This window comes from Platalea leucorodia (genome assembly GCF_965183815.1).
Source record: "Platalea leucorodia genome assembly, chromosome: 7".
Taxonomy (NCBI): domain Eukaryota; kingdom Metazoa; phylum Chordata; class Aves; order Pelecaniformes; family Threskiornithidae; genus Platalea; species Platalea leucorodia.
Genome location: NC_138829.1, coordinates 63113884 through 63137624, shown reverse-complemented (window position 1 = coordinate 63137624; position 23741 = coordinate 63113884). Strand labels below are relative to the sequence as shown.

The following is a 23741-nucleotide window of genomic DNA, read 5'->3' as shown; positions in this document are numbered from 1 at the left end:
AGTAACACTCACAGTTTGCTACTGCATAAGCTGCTGAAGCTACAAGATCACTCAATTCTTATTCATTGCATCAAGAAAGTAAGCCAAAGGCATCAATTTAACCTTCATACAAGTATGTTGACATCCAGTCCAGGTTATCACTAGGAAAAGCCTTAGCAGCAGCAGCAGGATTATTGCTCCAGTTATTGCTGTGATACTGTAATTTTGCTGGGAGGGGATGTGGGGGGATGTTTACGGTTCATCAAAGTATTTTGGAACGCCAAAAACCAAGTAGAGAGAAAACAAACAACACTCAAGTGGCCCATCAGTTTGTCTAGTTTCACAGGTAGGAGACAAATCTAGGTAATTAAAACAGATTCATATTCCTCATATTGCTCTGACAGGACAAAGGTAACTACCCAAAAACTGTGCCTGCAATTACATTCTGTTCAAAACATCATAAGGACAAGATAAGCCTTTGAGCTAGTCTTTTACTAAAATTGCCTTGGCATGTATAATTCGATTTATTAACTAAGTATTTACAATCAGAATACTTAATCAAGAACAAAAAACCCAAATCTTATTCTTCCCTTGTTTTAAATTATACATATTATTACAGAGTTAGAAGGCTTGAGTCACGTTTTACAGCAGACATTACACAATGAATTTGAAATACTAGGAATCAACACTTCCAGATTTCTTCCATACTTCCCCATACCTTTTACAATTGAAAAAAAAAAATCCAAAATTATCAACTTTGCTAATCCTCTCAGCTGAAGAGTTTCAGGTAGTTTAAAGATTTACAGGCAACAAAAAAAAACCCCAAACAACAACATAATGCATTATTTGACAGATACATCTGAACGTTCAGTGTAATTCACTAACTATACTTCTGTAAGAAAATCCTCAAATGCCCTTGATCATGTTTCACCAAATCCCAACTTCTAGGGCCTTTGTAGTAAATGACGCCCATAGTAAGCATACTTACAGCTGATGAGCTGATTGTTGAACAGCCATAAAGAGAGTTAAGATTTCAGAACTCTTCATGAAAATTTCAGTCAAGTCCTCCATAACTATAACCAAGAACTTAATTCCTTAATGTTTAGGTGAGCCAGTTCAAAATTCTTCATGCAAAACCGCAGTCAAACAATATAACAACATCTTAACATGGTGCAATTCAATGGCTTTCCAATGCAAGTCAATAAAGATACTTCCTCTGCCATTATGCTCCTGCAGAAATTCCCAATAATTTTTCTGAAACCTAAAAATAACTCACTTACCTGACAACTGGCTTAGCAAGTTGTATTTGAAGACTAATCACCTTCTTTAAAAAAAAAAAAAGTTTACCTTTCCTTTTTTCCAAAACATGTAAAATAAAACCCCATCAAAAAAATAAAAGCTCATTTTCACAACTTGCTTATCTTTAAAAATAGCTTAAACACACAGTTAAAGCAAGTTGTACTAACAGATTGCCTACTTGTCCTACAAACAGAAGTAAACACCAATTAAAGAGGATGCATGAAGCCTCTCTCTTCTCAGAAGAACAGTTATTCACTCCACTCCCGTAGTGATAGAGATCATGTCAATGCTAAGGGCTCCAATCTTAAGACCTGTTTACACTAACAGATGTGTTATTTGGATCTATCAATTATGCCTATTGCACAAGAAGCCCTACAAATTTACAAACATCAAGCTGAGCAATGACATGGAAAGGTATGATGTAGTGAATACATAGCTACCAGCACCAAATGGCAGCTTAGCAAGATCTACTAAGCAGTCTTTCTAACCATACCCAAAGGAAGACAGTAATAGGGTACATCCATGGAGTCACACAGTCTTTGAGGAAGCTTGGAAAAAGCTTAACAAAGGCAAAGAAGAACAGTTTTATAAAAAGGCCCTCATTACGAATGTTGGGCTGAAGACACTCAGAAGAAAAAAAGCAAATAGGAATACCTAGTCTATTCAGAGAGACAGTATTTGTTAGGACTGTTTGCAACTCCCAAACTTTAAAAGTGCTGAGGCTAAATAAAGCATAGCTGGAAGACTGTATTACTGCAAAGCTCATAATTAGCAACTGGGAGAAACACTATGGATGTACATGAAGGCACTAACCATGTCCAGCCATTGAAGGATTACACGAGGTAAGCCCTCCACCTACAGACAAAGTACCAAACTAACCAAGTACAAGTTTTGATGATATTGGCTCCTTTTCAGAAGTTTTTGTTTGCTTGCTTAAGTTATCCAGCAGCTCTGCTTCCTGCAGACAAGTAACAGGCCTGTACTGAACATAGACCCTCCTCAAACACTGAATATTTTGTGACAAAAAACCAAACACACACACAAAACAGACACACACACACAATTTCTGGCTGGAGAAGCTAACCAAACCTGAAATTACTGCAGTGATACAGCTGTGCCTTCAACAACAATATCTAGTACATTTTTTAGCACTTGCTTAAACTTTACAAATTGCTGTATAACCATTTTTGCTTGTTATACATCCCTTCCAAGCACTGGAAGCACGGTGCTTGCGAGGAACTGAGAGTTCCTACAAGAGCTAGAACTCAGAAACAGGATGACAAAGGACCCTTTGCTTTATAGTAGTCAGGAGGAGATTCAGTTTGGGCTCTCAGGAGCTAAGAGGTTCTATGGATAGACTGATTCTCCGTTTGCAGGAGAAATGTCAGTAGAGGTATTTCAAGACATTTATTTCTCCAATTTTCGAAGATGACTCTCTTAAGCAGAATCATGGCATACCATCAGGAGTTGCACTGTAAAACTGACACTGAGTGATGCTCTCTGCTCACACCTGGCTAGTAGATATCCTGTACATTTTCAAAGTCTGAGGAACACTAAATACCGAATGAGGAAAAATCCTTTGCTATTATAAAAGTTACAGTTTTGCTTCAACACTAACTTTTTATTGACAAGTATCAGCTGCTCAGGATGATTAAGATATGAACAGGTTGGGTTTTTTGTAACTATAGAAAGGAAAAACATTTATTATGTTCAAAACGTACCTCTACATTACACAATGACACTTAATGGAAAACAACTACCCCACTGTGCTTTTACTGTTAAAATTGTTATCTCTAGTAAAGTTTCATTAGACCTGCAGTCCAGCATAAGGTAAATAAATAAAGACTAAATACTTGCAGTAAAAAGTTACAGACCTAGATTTGCATATTACTTTATAGTTCTGCAGCAGCTAGGAGGAAAAAAAAACCCTGCAAAGTCAATCTTTCAATATCCAGTTGTGGCAGGTTTTGGGTGGGGAAAGGGCTGATTTTTAAACCATATGTATTTCAGGGGAGGTTACAAAAACAGGGTAGAAAAGCTGAAGAATAGAGATTCTAGAAATATATACTTAATACACAATCTCCAAATTGCTGAAATAATGGTATCTGTTATGAAGCACAGACATGATACACAAATTGGGGAGGTTGGGGGTCAGGAAATTCTAGCCTGCTACAATACAGATAGATGTCACAGATAGTAAAACTCCTACACCCTCCACTTCTGGTTTAATTATTATTGAAACAGTTATTAAAATACCGAAAACTTTCAGTTACTAAAGCTGGGAAGTAGGTTAAATGAAATTAAAGGTTTCTATTTCCATGGGATTCAAGCTTGTTTCAATTACAAGTTTGCAGAGATATGCTGATTGGTAGCAATTGGCCACACTTTAAACTTCACTCAAGAAAGTCTTTCTGTAGACCCACGCGGCTCCTGCTCCACAAGGGCTCCAAGCCTCTACCCGGAGTCAGGGGCTGCTGCACACACCAAGAGCTACCACAGCTCTCAATCTACCATTTCCTGACGCACGGACCCACTGAACCGGGACTCGCGTGTGAAGAAACGGACCGCTTCGGTTCTCTTCCCCATATATTCTTCTCAGCGGGAGAGAAACTTGCGGCCCTTTCCTGCCTTTTCCTATTCTTTGCACTAGCCGCAACCACGCGGGCTCTGAGAAAGGGGAACTATTGTGGCAGCACGGCCGGAGCTGGGGGAAGCCGGAGCTGCCTCGCAGCAAGAGCCGGCACGCCGCTGCTCGCAAGAGGCCCATCCGGCGACGGGAGGGCAGAGCAGACGGAGAGGCGGGCGGGCGAGGAGGAGCGCGGGGAGATGGGTGGTACCCGCCGGCTCCGGGCCCAGCGGCAGGTGGGGCGGGCCGCCGCCGACTCCGGGGCTTTCGGCCTCGCCCACGCGAGAGCGCGGCCCGGCGGCGCTGCCGAGACAGCCGCCCGGAGAGGCGCTGGGGCTTCCCCCCTTTTCTAAGCGCCGATCCCGCCGACCGAGCTCCTCCGGCCTGCCCGCCGCCACGACGCGCCTCACAGCTCCCCGTCCCCAGCGCCCGCCCGCCTCCCCCCCTCCCCAGCAGCCTCCCGGAAACGCACGACGGCAGCCGGCTCCCTCCGCGCCCCCCTCGCGGACCACAGGAGAGGATGGAGCGGCGCGGCCCGCGGCCCCCAGCCGCTCCAGCTCGCCCCGACTTCCCGCCGCAGCTCGGGCGGCCGCTACCTGCTGCCGGACGGCGTCCCCCGCCGGGCCTCGCCTCGCCGCTCCGCTGCCCACACCGTCAGCCGCCGCTCTGAGGGGCTCGGGCAGCGGTCCTAAAAGAGCCGCTCCCGTTGGCCGCTGCGCGCAGGCCACCCGCCCGCCTATTGGCTGCTCGCTCCGCCGCTCGGAGGGACGAGGACGCCGGGGGTTGGCGGCTTCCAGGAGCCCCGCCCAGTGCCGCGGCTCGGCGGGTGGGGGGGCCGGGCGCGTGCGGGGGGCGCGTGCGGGGGGCGCGTGCGGGGGGCGCGTGCGGGGGGCGCGTGCGGGGGGCGGGGCGGGGGGGGAGCGGCGGCGGTTGGCGCCCCCGCCGCCTCGGCCCCGCGCGCCCCCCTCGCCCCCCCTCCGCGGCGGCTGGGGAGGGCCGCGCGCCCGCCGCCGCAGGCCGCCGCCGTGGGGCCCGCCCGCGGCCCCGGCCCCGCAAACCGGCCCCGCGGCGGCCGCCGGCCCCGCGGCGCGGCGACGCTGCTCCCCCGCTGCCCCGGGCCTGCGCCGCGCCGGCTCCGGCCCGCCGATGGAGCCGCTCCGTCGCAGCCAGCAGCGGAGGAGCCCGGCCTGCCTGCTCGAGGCGCCGCCGCGCCTCACGCCACCCGTGAGCGAAACGCGGGCCCATGGCGCTGTCGTTTGCGTGTGTGTGGCGGGTTGGGACGTCAGACGCCTGAGAGGGAGACGCCGCAACTCACACTTGCCGCAGTGATTTCACCCGTTTACTGTTAAATTTCTAAGACTTCGAATATTGAGATACTAAGTCAATTTCGGTTGAAATCGGCCAAAAGGTCCAAAACCAACTGAGGCTTTGGAAAGCAACCACAGCCTCCATAAAAGCGAGCCCGGTTGTCGGGGAGTTGGCGCGCGCCCGGGGCAGAGCTGGGCCGTTCCCACTAAGCTGGCATTCCCGCAGCAGCAACACTGGAGAGATTTTTAGCAGCTTGCACCTACACACCAAATGCCCGAGGACCCCCGGCAGCATTACATGCGCAACATCAATATTATCAGCATATTATTAATACACATTGTATCTGTGCTACAGAAATCATTGCACTCCACTTACCTCACCGTTTGTTACCAAATATTGCTAGGCTACAAAGCAACATGCCATTATGCCGTGCCCTGTCTCTGTATGACATTTGTTTCACAAATAAATACTGCACAGATGGACATGCATCAGATTAAAAAAAAAATAAGCAAGCTTTCAAAAGTTAGGGAACACCCTATACAAGCTTGTGCAACCCACATTACTTCAGATTACAGTGCATACAAAGTATTATATGAGAATCGTTGTGAACACAGTCTTTGCCTATGCAACTGCATGTTACTTTTTTAGAATGGCTTCTGCCTGGTCCAGGCCATGAGAATGGGAGCTGTGCTCGCATAATCCGCAGCAATTCAACAATGATTTTATCCTTACTGTTACATGTGTACTCTCACGATTTACCTACTCCATACTAGTTAAACCTAGTACCGAAGTATTTCTTGGCAGAGTACTTAGAATCACATAACTCTAAAGTCTTTATCGTAACTGTTAGCGGATGGTTTTTTCAAAGACACTATTCCTCGGAAAATAGTGGCTCATTGAAGCTGAAGCGTTACCGGATCAGGAAAGTGCTGGAAAGTGCCATACAGGAAAGTGCAAAGATTTGAGTCCAAATCTCCCACATTCCTGCTGAAAGGTTTTACTACTTTTTTGTATGCTATTATGGCACCAATGTTTCCTTTTTTGTCCTAGTGAAATCCTGACCTATGATAGGCAGTCTTACTGCCTACAGGGATGAAGCTCGCTCATGTCAGATTCCCCAGTATGGAGGAGTCCATTGCAGCAGAGAGATGCAGATGCAGAATTGCAGTCAGTGCACATGAACTCTTCAGAAAATTTATTTTTAAAAAAACTCTACTGGGGACATGCAAATCAAAGTTTCTCAAATTATTACAGAAGTTAAATTTGCGTGCATTTTTCAGAAGTCACTTTGTAAAATGTGTTCGTGACACCAAATGGAAGTAATGGGGAAGATACCAGTAATATTTCAATGTGGGCACAGCAGTGTATTTTGTCCAGTCTCATTTTTGAAAACAGCTAAAAAATGGTGGGGCTTTAGACCTTGCCTATAATAAATACCGTATCATCTGATGATTGTCATAGCTCATTAATGATAAGTTATAATGCAGTGACAGTGCATTAACTGATGCACTAAGTATAAATTGTTCTTTAGAATAATAATTAAGCAATTTTGGTATCAGAATTTTAAACCCAATTTCTTGGCAAAATAGGGGAAAACCAGAAAAAATACATGTAAAAGTTATCAAGCATGTATTCTGCAGGCTGAAAATACCTAATCAGTGTGGTCTCTAACTGAGTGGCGAAGTACAGCATGAAAGTCCCAGATTTTCTTCACTTTTGTGGGTTTTATCACCTCCGTACCTCCAATGCCAAGATCACCATGCCATCATCATACATCAAATATGTGCATTACCACAAGCTGACTTAATGGCAACACAGCAGAGCACAGTATCACAGAATTATTTCAGATGCTATCAGAACATAAAATAAATATAGAATATTCAGAGCACACTGTTGTCGATTTGTGTTGATTGCTGGTTGCAGTACACAGTTCTGTTCAGTGAACTCAAAATATCGACACGTTGTAATGTACTACTATCTGTCTGAATCATTCTTATACTGCACTACGACAAAATGTGTTGATAAAGCAGAGTATCACAACGATACAGCGTGAGTTCACAACGCTGTGAAACTTCCTCAGGATCTCAAGAGCCTCAGAAATTGTGGGGATATTGTGAGACATAATGATCTGATTTTTTTCCAGATTACTCTTTTAAAGTCACAATTAATTTATCCCTCCTAAATTATTTATCGGCAGGAAAACATCATAGTGACATAGTATCACGATGCATTTGCATTTTAATGTAGTAACATATGATTGCTTCTCAAAGGACCTACCAAACTGGTTATTCAAGGTAGCATTGTGAATTTTTCATCACAGGAAAAACTGAGAATATATCAACACAAATGTGCTCTAGTCTGGGAACACTGAATAAATTATAAAAAAAACAAAAACAAAAAAAAAAACCAACCAAAAAAACCCCAGCATAGACTTGCATTAGCTAATATTAAAAAAAAGTATTTGAAACTCTATTACCCAACACAAAGAGGTAGTGTGACACAAGGTTATAGAAATCTATAAGTAAATAACTACAAGCGCCTGCAAGGCCAAATCTTGGTTTGTTATCTGTGAGAGTAAGAAACAAACGCCTACATACTCACAATCAGAAAAAAGAAAAAAAAAAAAAAAAAAAGAGATCCAGTTCATGTCTTGAAATTGGTCCACATTTCTAGGCAATACTAGCAAGTTATTTCATTCACAAGAATCTTCCAGAGATTACTTCATTGTGTCTCTCCAATTTTAAGCAAGGCTAACTGTTGTAAAAACTGTGCCTTTTACTGACCAACTCACAGAAACCTTTAGTTTTGCATCCGCTGCCTGGACTAGGTTCCCTAGTCTCCCTGCTTTGGAAACTGAAAAAGGTGTCACTGGCAGAAGTGAGAGAGGAGAAGTACCAGACCAAAAACATGAAGTATCACTAGAAATTACAGCCGTGCTAGGGGAACACACTGTTTATATAGAAACTTTGTTTCTCTGTGCCTTACTTTGTCACTATATACCTCAGAAACAGAACTAGTTTTATGCAAACAATAGTCATGTATCTTTATTTCAGTAGGCTGTGGACATATTATGAAGAGTAGGGTTTTTTTGCATAAACCGGGGCATGTATTTACTACAAGCTAGCTACCTGTGAGGGCTATATGGATGCTCACTTTTATTTCTTGGTAAACGCAACCCATTTAATGAAAGGATTAGTCAGCAAAAAATTTACTTTCTGTGCTGCCAGAAGTATGCGCACGGGCAGTTTCTGTTCAGCAAACTTACACTCTCCTAATATTTCATTTGTGCTCACACTGATAGGAGTTAACAGCCATACCTAGTGAAGGTGTTTATAAAGGGTTTATTTATTTATTTATTTATGATGTTATGAGCATTAACAGCTCTTACCCTCGAGCTACAGTGCATTCCAGTCACAGTAATACAGGCTGGAATTGGCAAACTTACTTCTGTAGGTGATGTGATATGGAAGATACAGTTCTACAGGAGCTCAAAACAGGGGCTTTGTGGAGGAATAACTAATACAGTTAAAACTATTTGTCTTCTAGCTTGAGGTACTATGGTTCAAACATAAGCATCTGATCAAAACTAGTTAAATCAGTTTAGGAAAAGTCCAGGAACTTATTTTCAGCTGTGTATTAAAGCTAGTTAGAATATTTAAAGATATCTTTGGATTCAAAACTGAGCAAACAACTCATGAGAGGAAACTTACAATTTTACTCTCCAAATAGGTAATTCAGTTTTTGGTCAAGTGCTGCTTTTGTCTTTTACTAATGAATGAACTGATTGAGCATACTTATTTAGTGTTCTGGGTGTTTTTTAAATTTAATCCTGAATATATTTAACACATTAGGTATCGGTGTACAAACTGGATGGGTAACGAATATATTGTTTGCAATTGAATGCATTCTGCTACCTTCTGTATGTTTTCCACACTCGTGTGCTAATTCTCCGGGTTTTGGTAGCAACTGTTAGGATTACAATGTATATTCAGTAAAGATTACTGAATCACCAAATCACAGCATGGAAGGGACCTCCGGAGATTGTCTAGTCCACCCGCCCGGCTCAAAACAGGGCCACCTAGAGCAGGTCCATAAAGGCCGTGTCCAGTTGGGGTTTGAGTATCCAAGGACAGAGATGTTACACCCTCTCTGGGCAACCTGTGCCAGTGTTTGACCACCTTCACAACGGAAATTTTTTTTTGTTGTTTAAATGACATTTCCTGTATTTCTGTTTGTAGCCTCTTGTCCTATCACTGGACACCACTGAGAAGAGTCTGGCTCCACCTTCTTCGCTCCCCCGACAGGTACTTATACACACTGGTAAGATCCCCCTGAGCCTTCTCTTCTTCAGGCTGAACAGTCCCAGCTCTCTCAGCCTGTCCTTGCATGACACATGCTCCAGTCACTTGATCACCTTCACGGTCCTTCAGTGGACTCACTCCAGTATGTCCCGGTCTGTCTTGTACTGGGACCCCAGAAATCTCACCAGTGCTGAGTAGAGGGGAAGGATCAACTCCTTCGACCTGCTGGCAGTGCTCTTCCTGACGCAGTCCAGGAGGCTGTTGGCCGCCTTTGCCATGAAGGCACATTGCTGGTTCATGGTCAATACGCTGTCCACCCAGATCCCCAGGGCCTTTTCTGCAAAGCTGCTTTCCACCTGGTTGGTCCCCAGTCTGTACTGGTGCATTGGGTTATTCCTCCCCAGGTGCAGGGCTTTGCATTTCCCTTTGTTGAACTTTATAAGGTTCCTGTCGGTTGATTCTTATCTTGTGCTGCATGACTACACACAAACATAATTTCTCCTTTTGCATTCTTGCTGTGTCACTTCAAGCAGCAGAAATACCTGTCATGAGATCCCAAGTATGAAACTTAATGTCATACTCCTTATTTTGAAGAAACTGATTAAAGCACCTCTTAACTGTACTGGCTACCGTGCTGAGTCCTGTCAGCAAAATATTAGGGATATTTGTGTTTGATATTTTCTCCTCTGTTATTGAAATTTTCTGATGTAATTGCATTGTGGCATATCAATACATTTAATTGCATTTTAGTACATTGAGTATACAGATAAACCTGTGGGTGGTAGGAACAGTTGCTAGGAATGGCTGATATCTGCGAGGAGTGCTGTAGGGTGAACTGATCCTTTAAAAGGAAGGATGGAGGCTTAGTTACAGCTTGATCATGTGAGGCTTAAGTCATCACACCATTTAAGAAATGTGGCTATCTGGATCATATGACTAAAATAAAACAGCTCAGTAAAGAACAAATGTTGTACAGGATAGACTTGTTGAAAGGAATCAGATGTTAAAGGTGTGAAAGTTGTTGCTCAATTAGGAACAGCAGACTGGCTGAAAAAAGTTATGACAGGTAGCCCAGTTGCAAACATAGGATTAAAGGGAGCCTAAGGTGCTCATGGTTCTGGTGCCCAGCTACCACAGGCACTGGGTCACAGAAGTCCCTTTGTAAAATGATTGTGTTCCATTTTTAATGCAGTTGTACTTTGCTGCTTCTAACCTTCTTTTAATTGTCCTTTAATTTGCAGTCTAAATGCATTTACCAATATACACCTTTGTTTCTCTGCCAGCACTTGCCTTTTAATCCAATAATCCATTCCCACAGCGACACATTTGTAGAGAGCAATCTTACCCCATTTCAGCTTTCATTTTTTGAGGCTAGAATAGCCATGCTCTGTAAGCTTTCACTGGTGTAGAGAATCTCTTTCTTAATTATTCCAGGAGCCCATCTTCGCATCTTTTTCAGATTCAATTCATAATTTGATACAATATTCCAGATGAAGTTTCACTGAGATCTTACACAGCAAAAATATTTTCATACCTCTACTGAAAACAGATCTCCTGATGGCAGCTTAGGCTTATATTTGTTTTTCTCATAACTACCTCATGTCAGCAGTTTATAAAAAGTGTGACTTTGATGAGTATATTTTGGTTTCCTCTTCTGTCATGTCAAACTGTTGAGGTTCTAGCACATAGTGTTGTTAGTGGTTCCCAAGCACAACACTACACATTTCTATGTAAATGAAATTTCTTCTCATTTCTGTAAGTCTAGGCCATAGGCTCTTACAGTATTAATTCTAATTGGTAATCATTAATTATTTGTGTTGATGATGTTTCTTCACTTTATCAGTGAATTTCATTAGCATGTATCCACATGTCAACATTACCTGTAGCCATTTACTTTTGTGCCAGCTGATTTCATGCTTTACTTTTCCTCTTTGTCTTATTTATTACTTTTCCATATAAAAATGTTGAAATCTGCTTACTTCTTTTGCTTAGTAATTACATAACATACCCTGAGATTTGATACCTTTGAATTCATGGTCAGTTCTCCCTTCTATTTCTGTTCTAGTTACCCTTTTCTTGCATATGCTTCATAATTTGTCCTCAAGGACTGATTAAACACAATCAATCTCTAGCTCACATAAACAAGAACAGTCATTTCCTTATCTATCATTACATGAACTATACAAGTTATTGTCTTATTGCTCACAATGATTACTTCATAATTTTCGCTGCTGTTCTATTAAGCAGTTTAATAATATCCTTTAATATATGTAGATCACCTTGCCTCAATGGTATTTTCTCCAAAGCGATTTCTTTTTAGCTTAGTGTTTCTGATTTTGTAGGTTCAAAATAGTTCATGTATTTCCCATGTTTACTCTGTTCAAAATAAGCCATTTCATGCTTTCAGCTGTGAAATAAAATAGGATCTCTTCCTCAGTCATATAATCACTGTTTCAAAAGTTTGCAGTTTGTTGGTGTTTATTGGATGTTTTATCCTTTGATTGATAATGTTGCATTATATTCATTGCAACTTGGTATGACAGAGGCAGATCAGAAGATTGAAGCAGTCAGGGCTGAGGCCCTCTTCATCAAAGGAACATGCAGAGGTGAGAAAAGCAAGCCTGTCAAATGCAGGGCACTATTTTTTTGCCTATGGTCTCCATCCCCAGAGCACAGAGTGCACAGGTTCTCAAGAACAGGTTTCAGTATCGGAAGAACTGCGACAGAGCTGTTTCTGCCTTGACTATCTGATGAGAGCGATAGGTGAAGTCAAGTTCTGAAGATGATGATCCACCTAGTAGTGATAAGTTACCTCGATGCCTTTACCAGTGTGGTGACCTAAGAGACCATGTCTCCTGTGAAGTCTCCTGTGGATGTCTGTAGCAGGGCAAAGCAGGATGGTAAGAGGCATCTGCAAAGGAGGAGAGAGAGAGCAGAGAACTGGGATCCCTTATTTTTTGTAGCCTGCACTGAATTAAGAGTGGGTCAAAAAAACTCCTGTTTGTCCAGTTGACCCCAGGGATAGTTACTGGGTGAGGCCTTTGAGTGCAAACAAGGTATATCATGACTGCTGGCCATCAGTTTGCTCATACAATGCTACTGCCTGTGCAAACTCTGTGCTGCCGCGATAGCACAGAGAACTATGGTCTTGTGATCAGGTCAGCAATGTATGTTACTTCTCCACAGCTCTGAGCTAATTGCTGTTGTTCCACCAGAAGCCCCATGCTTTCCACCCTAGAGACATATTCAAAAAGTATTACAGTTAGTTCGGTTTTAATCAGGTGTGCTGATACAAGGAGCTGCTGATGCTGGCTGTGGTGGGGAGAAAGTTAAAGACATAGCCCTTGCAGAGTTTTCAGTGGGATTGGGAACTGGATACCCAGAGCAATGCTGGAAGGTACACACTCTTCCACATTTTCCTATGTAGTGACCATGGGACTGAGGGTGCAGAAGCCCACATGAGCTGCCAGCTTGGCAGGGTGTTCCCACCTGGGGATGCCTTCAAGCTCTCTGTCATTGCTGTATCTGTTGTGTGGCCCAAAGTGTAGTCTCCATTCTTGGTCTTCAAGAACACTGCCTTTGTTCATTCAAATTTATTGAGGCAACAGTCCTCTGAAACCCAGCAGTTGTTGTAAGGTTAGCAACCCTCTGATACTACCATGGGGTAGTCCTGCTACCCGAGAAACATGTGGCTTTCTCTTGACACAGATTCACAAGGAGTGTCATTTTCTTAAGGCTCTTGGTTGCACCTCTCTGAAATTTCTCTGAACTTGGAAAGATAGCTGTTGACATGGCAGAAGCAAGCAGATAAAGAGCAAAAAAAGAAAAGTAATCAGCAAGGGGGGAATGGCAACAGAAAGTAGGGCAGAGAAAAGGATTTCAAACGTGAAGATGTGTAGGTGGATGAGGAAAAGCTGAAGACTGGTCATCAACAGCAAATGGAGTTGTTGACATGACACTTGAATCTTGAAGGGATTTGTGATATGCCATTGACTTTTCAGACAATGGAGGTGGAGAAAGGTGCTTAGAAAAGCTACCAGGCATGGAAATGAAGAATCATGGAAACTTTCCTTTATTTTGAGTGTGAATCCTTGAATGGGATGAGGAAAAATATATGTCTTTTCTTACAGCTGTGCTATCAGCACTCATGTGATGTAGTTATGCTCCTGAGCAAAGTTTTGTTATTCTTCAAGGTTTTCAAGCTGCCGTAACACAAACAGCCCATAAGAACAGCCTCAGACTCATGGCAAATTACAGCTTCGACAGATGAATGAGAACAAGATCACTGCTGAAGATACCAGGCTGTAACACACATTAAAGTATGGACAAATGTAAATCCTACCTTAGGAAACTACATCATGATGAAACAAATGTTATGTTGAAGTGATTCTTATTGCTATTATGAAATGGTTACTCTGCCAGCATCTCTGGCCAGAGCCTGAAAACTATCCCTAAATGAAACCGCAGCAGATACAGCAGCACAAAGAAGAAAGGATCAGTCTGGTATGTGCTCATCTTTTGGCTCTTAGGCACGGTCCCAGTACCCATTCTGAGATTTTTTACTTTATTTCCACCTGCTTAAGACTGGCTCTAGAATCTCATGTGAGTCATTGACTGATATGACCTGGAACATGATTATAAATTAAAAATTAGAAAAATAGTGGTAGCAGTAGGAGAGACATCACATTCAGAAACTGTGGAACTTCCTGTAATGAACTTATTTATTTATATAGAGCCACAAGTCAGCAATAGACAAAAGATAGCGAGGGCCCATGAACACTGAGTGTAAGATTAGTACTTGCAATTAACTCATTTGTGACGTATTCTTTTGTCTGAATTTTACTTTATGCTCAGTTGTACAGACCAGGAACCATATATGGTTTAAGATGCTACTGTGATTCTAATACAATATTTGACACTGATTTAAAGCCATCACCACGATGCCATATGCAGTTTCCTGATTATTTATGACATGTAAGTAGCACTGGAAGACAGAAGTTGAATATCAAGGAGAGCAACACCCTGCCTTTGTTTCTTACAGTCTGTTTCCTTAAGTGTCTGCTACTGGCCATACTTACGGTAACATTGAGAAAAGACAATACTGGCTCAGTTTGGCAGTCATCCACTGAGCAGATTTACAGCTGTTGAGCAATGTAATCTGCGTTTATGATGCACGGTTTCAAGATGCCACTGATGCTGAGACACCTTTGTTAAGATCAATTTCTCATCAGGCAATAAACTATATGAATTCTAACACTGAAAAATTCTTTGTTCAGGTAAGTTACAGTCAGTTGAGCCATGTACTAGAGAGCTGCTTAATCTTCACTTAAACATTAGCCATATTACACCATAAGATCATATTCTTGGCAACACAGTAAACTTAAACTCCACCAAATGCACTGTTGTAACACTTGCTGCCATGAAATTACTTCTTTTTAAGACACTTGAATTTATAGTCTATGGTTTAAGTTTTAATTGCAGCTGTGATATTGCTACAATATTGTTGCAATCTCCAACAGGACTTGACTCTTAAAGCAGAGTTATCAGGTCTTCAGGTTCCCGAGGATACAGCCTTTTTTTGCAGAAGATTCTACAGATATTTTGACTGGGCAGAATTTAAAGATATTGGATATTTGTCAAGGATTTCTGGTTGTCCCACCATTCAGTCCTAAGCAGACAGCAGGCTGTTCAGAAATCCCAAACACTGTAACAAACACACAGTAGTTAGTGGCACTTCCCAGAAGATTCAGATCTAATGTGTGTGTACTGTAGCAATGGTTTGCAAATGCACAGCAAATCTAGCAAACTCCGTGTGTGTTGGAGTTAAGAGAAAATGCCTTGTTTGCCCATGAAGAATATGTAGAGGTGGTCTACTGCAGTCTGAATGTGTCAGGCTCACTCTCTAAGTGCTAAATAGATGGATATCTACTTCTATCCAGGCAGAGACAAAAGAGCCCCAACCTATGAATGTCAGTCTAAATGCAATAGGTCTTACTCCAGCATAAGGACTCAGAAGTAATTCTGAGCTGTGATCTCATTTTGCAGTAGTCTAAAGATCCAGTAATCTGACAATTAAGGCACCCACATTGGTGTTGACAGACCTGATTTCAGTCCTCACTCTACTTGATTAGTAACTTTTGTGTTAATTCTTTCTCCCGTGGTCCATGAGAGTGACCTTGACAGCAGGCTGCTGTACGCCCTGGGCGTCAATCTTCTGGAATCTCTTACTTGCACTGTTTTGCTTTATATAATAAATTCTTCAGAACAGGGATGTGGATGAGAGACAGAATGTGGATTAGAAAATACATCCCTCTGCCTAACTAGGATCCTCCTAAGGGGGAAAACTGATCCCACTCTGCTAAGGAGAGAAGCAGCTTTTTGTCATTTGGGGTGTAAATTACATTTCTCTCTGTTCTTGCCAGGACCAACGAACAGGATTAGACTTGAATGCATTTCTTAGAGAGTCAGGGTTTCCAATCAGGAGCTGAAGCAGTCAGATGCCTAAAAGTCTAACACCTTTGAAAACCTTATTCAGATTGATTTGGTGAACTTTGAGGCTCTAGAATAGAAGAAATAAAACTGAGTCATTTTCTTCTGTGAGGCATTTTAATAGCTGCTCTTATTTGACAATGGGTCAGGATCTATGGTCTTTGGCCATACTCTGGATCTGATATTTGGGGCACAGCTGGAATTTAAATCCTTTTTTTTCTTTTTTTTCTCCTGCTTAATGCAGGACAGGTTTTTGCCAAAACTATTATGGCATAAAATATTAATTTGTACTGTGAGTTTGTTCTAACGAATCCTCGTTTCCCTGATATTATATCAACTGCATTTAACTTAACTATTTCCATTTGCCAAACACCTTCACGTTCCTTGTTATTTCATGGGAATGAAAACTGTAGCACTTGGTTCCATTAATGTTGCCTGAAGTACAGCAATCCATTTGGTAGATAGAATTTGAAATAAATTAAGCCTCCATGTTGTCTTAAAGAGGCTAACCTTTTCTTTCATTTACTCCATTTCCCATTCTTATTTCCTCACTCCCTTATCTCCTCCTCGCCTTACTAGACTGGGTGCTACAATGTCTTGGAATCTCTTGGAATCAGAATCACAGAAAAATTTTAGTTGGAAGGGACCTCATCTGGTTCAACTCCCCACTCAAAGCAGAGCCAACTCCAAGGCTTGACCAACTTCAAAGATAAATCTGGCCGCTCTGGCTGCAAACCCCCCGCCTTCTATTACTCAAATTTACACTGATTTCATCTTTATTGTTTCTATAAATGCTTATGCATGATAAAGGAGCTGTAGTTGTTTTGGAATTAACCTAAACACTCTATAAGCATAGAGCTTGGGTGTTGCATTTTGTTCTTTGCCATAGTGTGTAGGTGGTGAGTTCTGCTGTGCATCTGTGAACAAAGGATCATGTACAACCACACCACTGTAGGGCTCTATAATTTTGAAACCCTAAATTACAATGCAGGTAAGTGCACCCAGCAGTAATTTAGGACAAAATCCACTACAGAGATCTTGAAATTAATCCTCAATCCAAGTATGACAAAACCAGAAAGTTCAGATTAAAGGTTACCTTGAAAAGAAAATCAAACTATGTCAGGACAGAGCAACGCAACTCTGGCACTCAGTGGTGACACCAGGCAGAAATCATGGGAGTGGCAGGTGAAGACATTTTAGGGTTTGTGATCTGCGGTTAAACTTCATATAGTAGCATGAAATGCCGCTGCTTGTCTGTTACATCACTGACAGGGGGAAGATAAGGATGCAGACAGTTCTCAAAGCATAGCAACACCACTGAGCTGGTGGCTTTTTTACCAGGATCAGATACTTGTCAGTGAGTTAGGAGACTAGTAGCCAGCTATGCTGAGAGCTACAGGCAGATCAATATCTACTTCTTCCCCTTAGAAATGTCATTAAATGAAGCTATGCCTCCAATTGAAGGTGCAGGCAACCTTGTGCTCTTCTTGCACTCCCTCTTAGAGGCCTTTTTCCATTCCAAGGCCCTCCCCAGTCATCTAGGGTTGTCCGCTCAGGGCCTGACTGCACCCCACAGGAGGCAGCGTGCAAAGACCCTTAAGCAAACTCCCAGCAGGCTAACAGAGATGCATGTTGCAGAAGCAAGCAGAGTGGAGATATTTAGCTTAAGCTGTAATATATTATAAACCACATGGCAAGCTGAAAAAGGCCCCTCTCTCATCGCCAGCTAATTAGTTTGAGTGCAGTGCCATGAGGGTGCAGTGATACTGATTCCAGTTCTGGGGTTAGCACAGCCGGCTGGGCTATCTGATATCTCAGTAGTCTGGAACAGACACACATAGAGTTACCTCAGAAGGGATTCTGACCTAATTATCTCCCTTTACAATTTTTTACTCAGTCAAAGGAGTATCTTTTGTCTGAAAGTCTGAAAAAACTTAACACTTTTGGCCATCTTTTAATTGTAAATGCTGCAGCAGAAATAATCAAGAGTTGTACTCCCAAAAGCCTATGCTCTGGACAAAGTCACATATTCTCTTCGATATGACAGAATCTAGAAAAATTAGATGACAGAGTTAGCTGTTTAGTTATACTGGAACTAAGAAACGGTGCTAGGCTTTCCCTAGCGATCAAACTTGCTGCCTTCTGGACATACAGAAGGTTTGGCTGATTCTTAGTCTTTCTGTCTATGTGTAGATTGACGGTCTGGGAATGCCTTTGGCCTCACAAATACAGATGTGAGCTCTAGCTCTATCCTGATTCCACATCAGGGTATGACTTGACCATACATCCTTTTCTCTCATGCCTTGGTTTACATGGGAATAAAATCAGGGGCTGTGCATTAGAAAGAGGCTGCAGCACTTGTTAACTTCTCTGTCTATGTAGTCAGGGGACAGCAACTCTGAGGTCCACCACAGTACACATCTTCAATATAGACTTCTGAAACAGTCTCTATGGCTTTTCTCTCACATTTCTTTTAAAGTTTTTCTTCCTATGGAGAAGCTTCTTTCTAGAATTTTTTACTAATTTCCAGTTTTCCAGAATAGTTGTGGAAGCCTATTTCCTGTCTTTATGCACCCAAAAGTTGTCCAAAGATGTAAATGGAGAAATCTGCTTTTATTCTTCTTCACTGGTTTATACATATGGGACCATCTTTTCAATATGAAAGAACTTATTTTTAGCCCTACTCTAACGCAAAAGAGTTTGAGTTTCTGTTATAAGGCTTCAGCTTTTCCAGGCTGAGAAACGGTTGGATTTTTTTTTCATTTTCGCTTTCACATGTCATATGCAACATACGGTTTCACCCATCTTCTCTTTCATCTATCTCTTTAATCTTCTGCTGGGGCAACTTGCAGTTACTCTTTGTCCCAGCCATCACAGTATTTCTTCATGAGTGTTCTTTGTTTCCCTCCAGTCAAAGGTGCTACTGCTTGTTGGTTTTATGTTACTTTTTGGCAGGCTAATCTTGCTTATAATTTATGTCTGGGGTCATATCCTAATTCTTCATCAAATGCATTTGGTTTTGGGGTTCTGCAAGGATGTATCCTATGGCAGGGCATTCATTTTACAAGGACTGCTTTGCTTGTTCTAGCTGCAGAAACCCTTTTTGTTAGTCCCTGGTGCATTAGTGGCTAGCTTTTTATACTGCAGTTCTCAGTGTAGTCAAGGCTACCATATTTGATGTGTTCAGCCTTATCCTTTAGTAGAGGGTCAGCCTCACGTTGCAAAAGTTACCAGATTACCCCAATTACCAACCCTTATACCTTCATTTACTCCAGTTTCTGGAGAAATCTTGCCATACACTGGAGAAATCTTGCCATACACATTAGCGTCTTCTGTCCTTTCCTGAACTGCTATCTGCAGTTTCTCCAGGATGTTGTATTATTTAGGAGTTGTGTCTTTCTGTCTGAATTTCATAGTTTCTTACATGCTTTCTTTTAATAAGTGCTGCAGGCTGATTATTCCAGACATACTCCTCTAGTTCTTCAGACACATTTACTGTACCCTGGAGCTTTCTCCAGAATACTTTATTGTTTATAAAGCCACTTCATTTGCAGCTCCTGAACCCTTTTTGATTGTGGTTTCCTTGTGACAGGCAATATGGTGCTTCTGGGATTCAGGGTCTGTCTTTTTTATTCCCAAATCAGGCTATTTCTACTGCCTAGACAGTGGTGGAAGACTTGTGCTCAGATGCAATTTTAAAGTTATATAATCCCAGCTGAATGCTGAAGAGTTCATCTTTCAAGTAATAAAATATTCATTTGTTCCCATTGACATTTAAAAACACATTAAAGAAGCATTTATACTGATTTTCCCATTTGTTAAGGCTTGTGTTTAGAAAACTCATATTTGGATCATATTTAATCTGATGGCTTCTTTTAAAACTTTCACAGTGATGGCTCACCTGTGTGAAATGAACATGACAACAGAAAATGCTGTGTTTTGAAAATGATTGTGATAATGATAATTTGATTTGAAAATATATGAGTATTGTTGAAATTCTTCATAGAATCATAGAATTGTTTAGGTTGGAAAAGACCTTTAAGATCATCAAGTCCAACCTGTTAACCTAGCACTGCCAAGCCCACCACTAAACCATGTCCCTAAGCACCACATCTACACATCTTTTAAGTACCTCCAGGGATGGAGACTCAACCACTTCCCTGGGCAGCCTGTTCCAGTGCTTCACAACCCTTTTGGTGAAGAATTTTTTCCTAGTGTCCAATCTAAACCTCCCCTGGCACAACTTGAGACCATTTCCTCTTGTCCTATCACTTGTTACTTGGGCGAAGAGACTGGCACCCACCTCGCTACAACCTCCTTTCAGGTAGTTGTAGAGAGCAATAAGGTCTCCCCTCAGCCTCCTCTTCTCCAGGCTAAATAGCCCTCAGTTCCCTCAGCCGCTCCTCATAAGACTTGTGCTCCAGACCCTTCACCAGCTCTGTTGCTCTTCTTTGGGCACACTCCAGCACCTCAATGTCCTTCTTGTAGTGAGGAGCCCAAAACTGAACACAGCATTCGAGGTGCGGCCTCACCAGTGCTGAGTACAGGGGGACGATCACTTCCCTGGTCCTGCTGGCCACACTATTTCTGATAGAAGCCAGGGTGCCATTGGCCTTCTTGGCCACCTGGGCACACTGCTGGCTCATATTCAGCCTGCTGTCGACCAACACCCCCAGGTACTTTTCCAGCCAGGCAGCTCTCCAGCCATTCTTCCTCAAGCCAGTAACATTGCATGGGGTTGTTGTGACCCAAGTGCAGATGGCTGTTCATGTTAAATAAAGCACTCCTCCCTTGAAATAGAGGATATTGTTCCTTGAGTGTGAGAGATCTCTCAGAAAGCTGTTACTTGTCATGCTTTTGGTAAATATTAAAGACATAATCTTGGGTGAAACCAGTAATTGTTTATAGAAATATCTCACAAAACACCGAAAAAGATTCATCACTGCTGAATGGAGTTCTCCAGACGGAAAACATTTTTCTAGTAATTCTTACCAAAAAATGGCTCAGTAAAACACTTGATCTAATTTTCTTGTAAAATTCATGGAGCTTTTCATTAAGGAAAGTTAGAAAAATGTCACAGGTCAGTATATATTTTCTTGCTCATGGCTGTGTGATGGAATTGGCACTGAGGGAAGTATAAAGAAGTTAAGGCTCATTCTAGGTGAAAGGAAGAAAACTTCCCCCCTCACAGAGAAATTCTCAGTGTTGCCAGGTACAAAAGGAAGGTATACACATGTAACTTTGGCACAGAGTACCCTAGAGAGGACAATTGATACAGGAAGCTCTAAACAATAAAAAAGCCTAGAAAGTTGCTGAAGCTTGTTATTTTCTCAGATATTCAAGTTGTTGCATGAGAATAAGGAGGTTTTTGGTTCACAGAATGTCTCCTCTTTAGCTAAAGTTGTTTAAATCCTTCTGTGATGGAAGAAGTGACAAAGTTAGGGAGGACTCAGATTCTTGTGTTTCCTGGCAGGCTTAAAATGTAAGAAAATAAGAGTAATCTGACTACTTCTGCCAGGAGGAAAAAAAAAATCAAAACTGATTCAGAAAGGATCCTGTGTGCTATATCCAAAGCCATGTTCCAGAGTCCAAACTGAAGATAACAGAGAAAGCCAACTGCATATTTGGAACTCCACTGAGTAAGATTTGCTTATTTTATCCTAGAACTCAGCACTTATCTTTCTGATATCTCGGAACCTATTTTCTTATTAAGACCTGAGGACATAATTTCATAACTCGAAGGATCATGGCATGTGGCATTTAGGTTTCCTCTGGAGAGTGTAGATCAAAACAAATCTTGTTCAGCTCAGCCTTCAGATGTTCATTTAGAAGCAGTAAGAGCTGTGATGATTTAGAGTGCAGCTACATTAGCATTTTACTTCAGATTAGGCACGCACTTCCAAAGTAAATCTCCTGATCCTCTCCAGTTATCCTGCTTTGGTTCACGCAGTGGAGCAACCTGAAACTAGAAATTTACTCTGGGAGCCCTCCTAATGTGCCCCAACAACTAATTCAGTTGTCAGCACTAGAGTTAGTCTGGAGTAACCCCCACCCAAGACACATATAGGCTGAAATCAGGCCCACAAAATCGACTGTTTTACTTCACAGATCCATTCCTGCTGTGCCATGGCACTTACTAATACAAACGAGGCCACAGTCACAGATGTGTGTGTGTGTTTATGTCTATGTATAATCACACTTGCCATCTCTACTCATTAAATAGTGCACATGAGAAAAAGTATGAGATTCCTTTTTAGAGTGTGTTGGTTTGCACACATTGCAAACATTGGTTTCATTGTGGATGTCTAAACAAACCAATTTCATTGTGGATGTTCATACAAGGATGAAATATTTCTTCTAGGCATTAAGAAAAAAACAACTTGGGGAAATTGGATTTATGAAAAGACTGAAACATAAACAGGGCTATAAATTGTATTCTATTAACTCATCCATTCTGCATGGAAGTAGATAGCATGCAGTGACTGTAGTTTCAGTGAGACTCCATACTCTAGATATGTGATAATTATTTGGGGTTGTAAAATCACAGACTCCTGTAGTGTTTTTATGGTTCTCTCTCCCATGATTCTGCATCATAAGCAGAAAAGCAGAGCTGATCCAGTTGCTGTGCAAATGGGCTGCACTCCACAAGCCTGAGACAAGATCACATGTTGAGGAGAGTGCACTTCATTCCAATGGCCAGGACATATCTGCTTGCAAATATTTATCCTTGCTATAGTATATTTGGTTCCTTGGACTCAACAACATTTATAAAGAAATTAGGCTACTACTTCAGTTTTACTGATGGTGAAACTGAGGCATAGAAAGGTTAACTGACTTGCTGAAGGCTAAAAAGCCTGCCAAGGTTAAGAATAAGATTCAGCCTCCTAAGTCCAGAGTTGCTGCTCTTCTTTCTAAGCCAAACTGCATCCAACTCTTCCCTACATACATATAAAAATATTATAGCATTAAGTTTATTTAATGGCTTCAGCAAATGTAGCCATGACTACGGAAAAGCTGAGTACGTGGAAAGGCTGCTGCTGAAAGTCCTACAGCCTTCAAGAGCAGATGCATGTAGAAAAAAGAAATATGTACAGCATACTTATCAATCTTCCCAGGTAGAGTGACCCTGGGTGTTGTTCATTCTGTTGTGTCCTGCAGATGTTAGAGTGCACCTGCTATTGAAATATTGGTCTATATTTTCAGTTATATTTGTTCTGATGCACAACTGGGATTGTGAGGACATAGTTTGCTTTACATTTATCTTAGTTCTCCCATATTTGGTGTTAGCACATGGCCCAGCAGTAGCCCAAATTACATTAGAGGAGCTCTGCGAGCAAAATGGATGCATCTACAGTGATAGCTTTAAATCTTAACTTTTTTGTTCGTACCTGCTCCTAAAATTATACAAGATTAAGATTAATATGAAGAACAGTAACTTAACTGAATGTCTTCATCACACTGAACTTATGTGTGCTGAGTGCACTTTAATAGTATGACTTTAAATCTAAGGACTGTTCTGTAGAGGTGCTGCAGCATGAGTTGGTTCTGCTCTGTGTGTCCAAAACTGACCCTCTCACACAAGATGTGTACTCTTCTTCTGTTGGCCTCAGTCTGAAAGGTGATTCTTTTTGAAAACATTTACTTTTTCCCAGCAAACAGTGAGAGTGCTGGGCAGGTTTTTGTCCAGAGAGCACAAAAGTAGCTGGAATGTCAGTTTTCTTTAATTCATTTTGCTCTGT

At 41.9% G+C, this 23741-nt stretch overlaps 1 protein-coding gene across 1 annotated transcript in view; it reads right to left on the bottom strand.

Moving 5' to 3' along the window:
- The window catches only part of FAR1 (fatty acyl-CoA reductase 1), a 37497-nt gene extending 32921 nt beyond the window's left edge, over positions 1 to 4576 (bottom strand). Inside the window, exon 1 of the mRNA XM_082318282.1 lies at positions 4501 to 4576. The gene's annotated coding sequence lies outside the window, so the exon portion shown is untranslated. The remainder of the gene's footprint in view (positions 1 to 4500) is intronic.
- Between the last annotated feature and the right edge of the window lie 19165 nt (positions 4577 to 23741).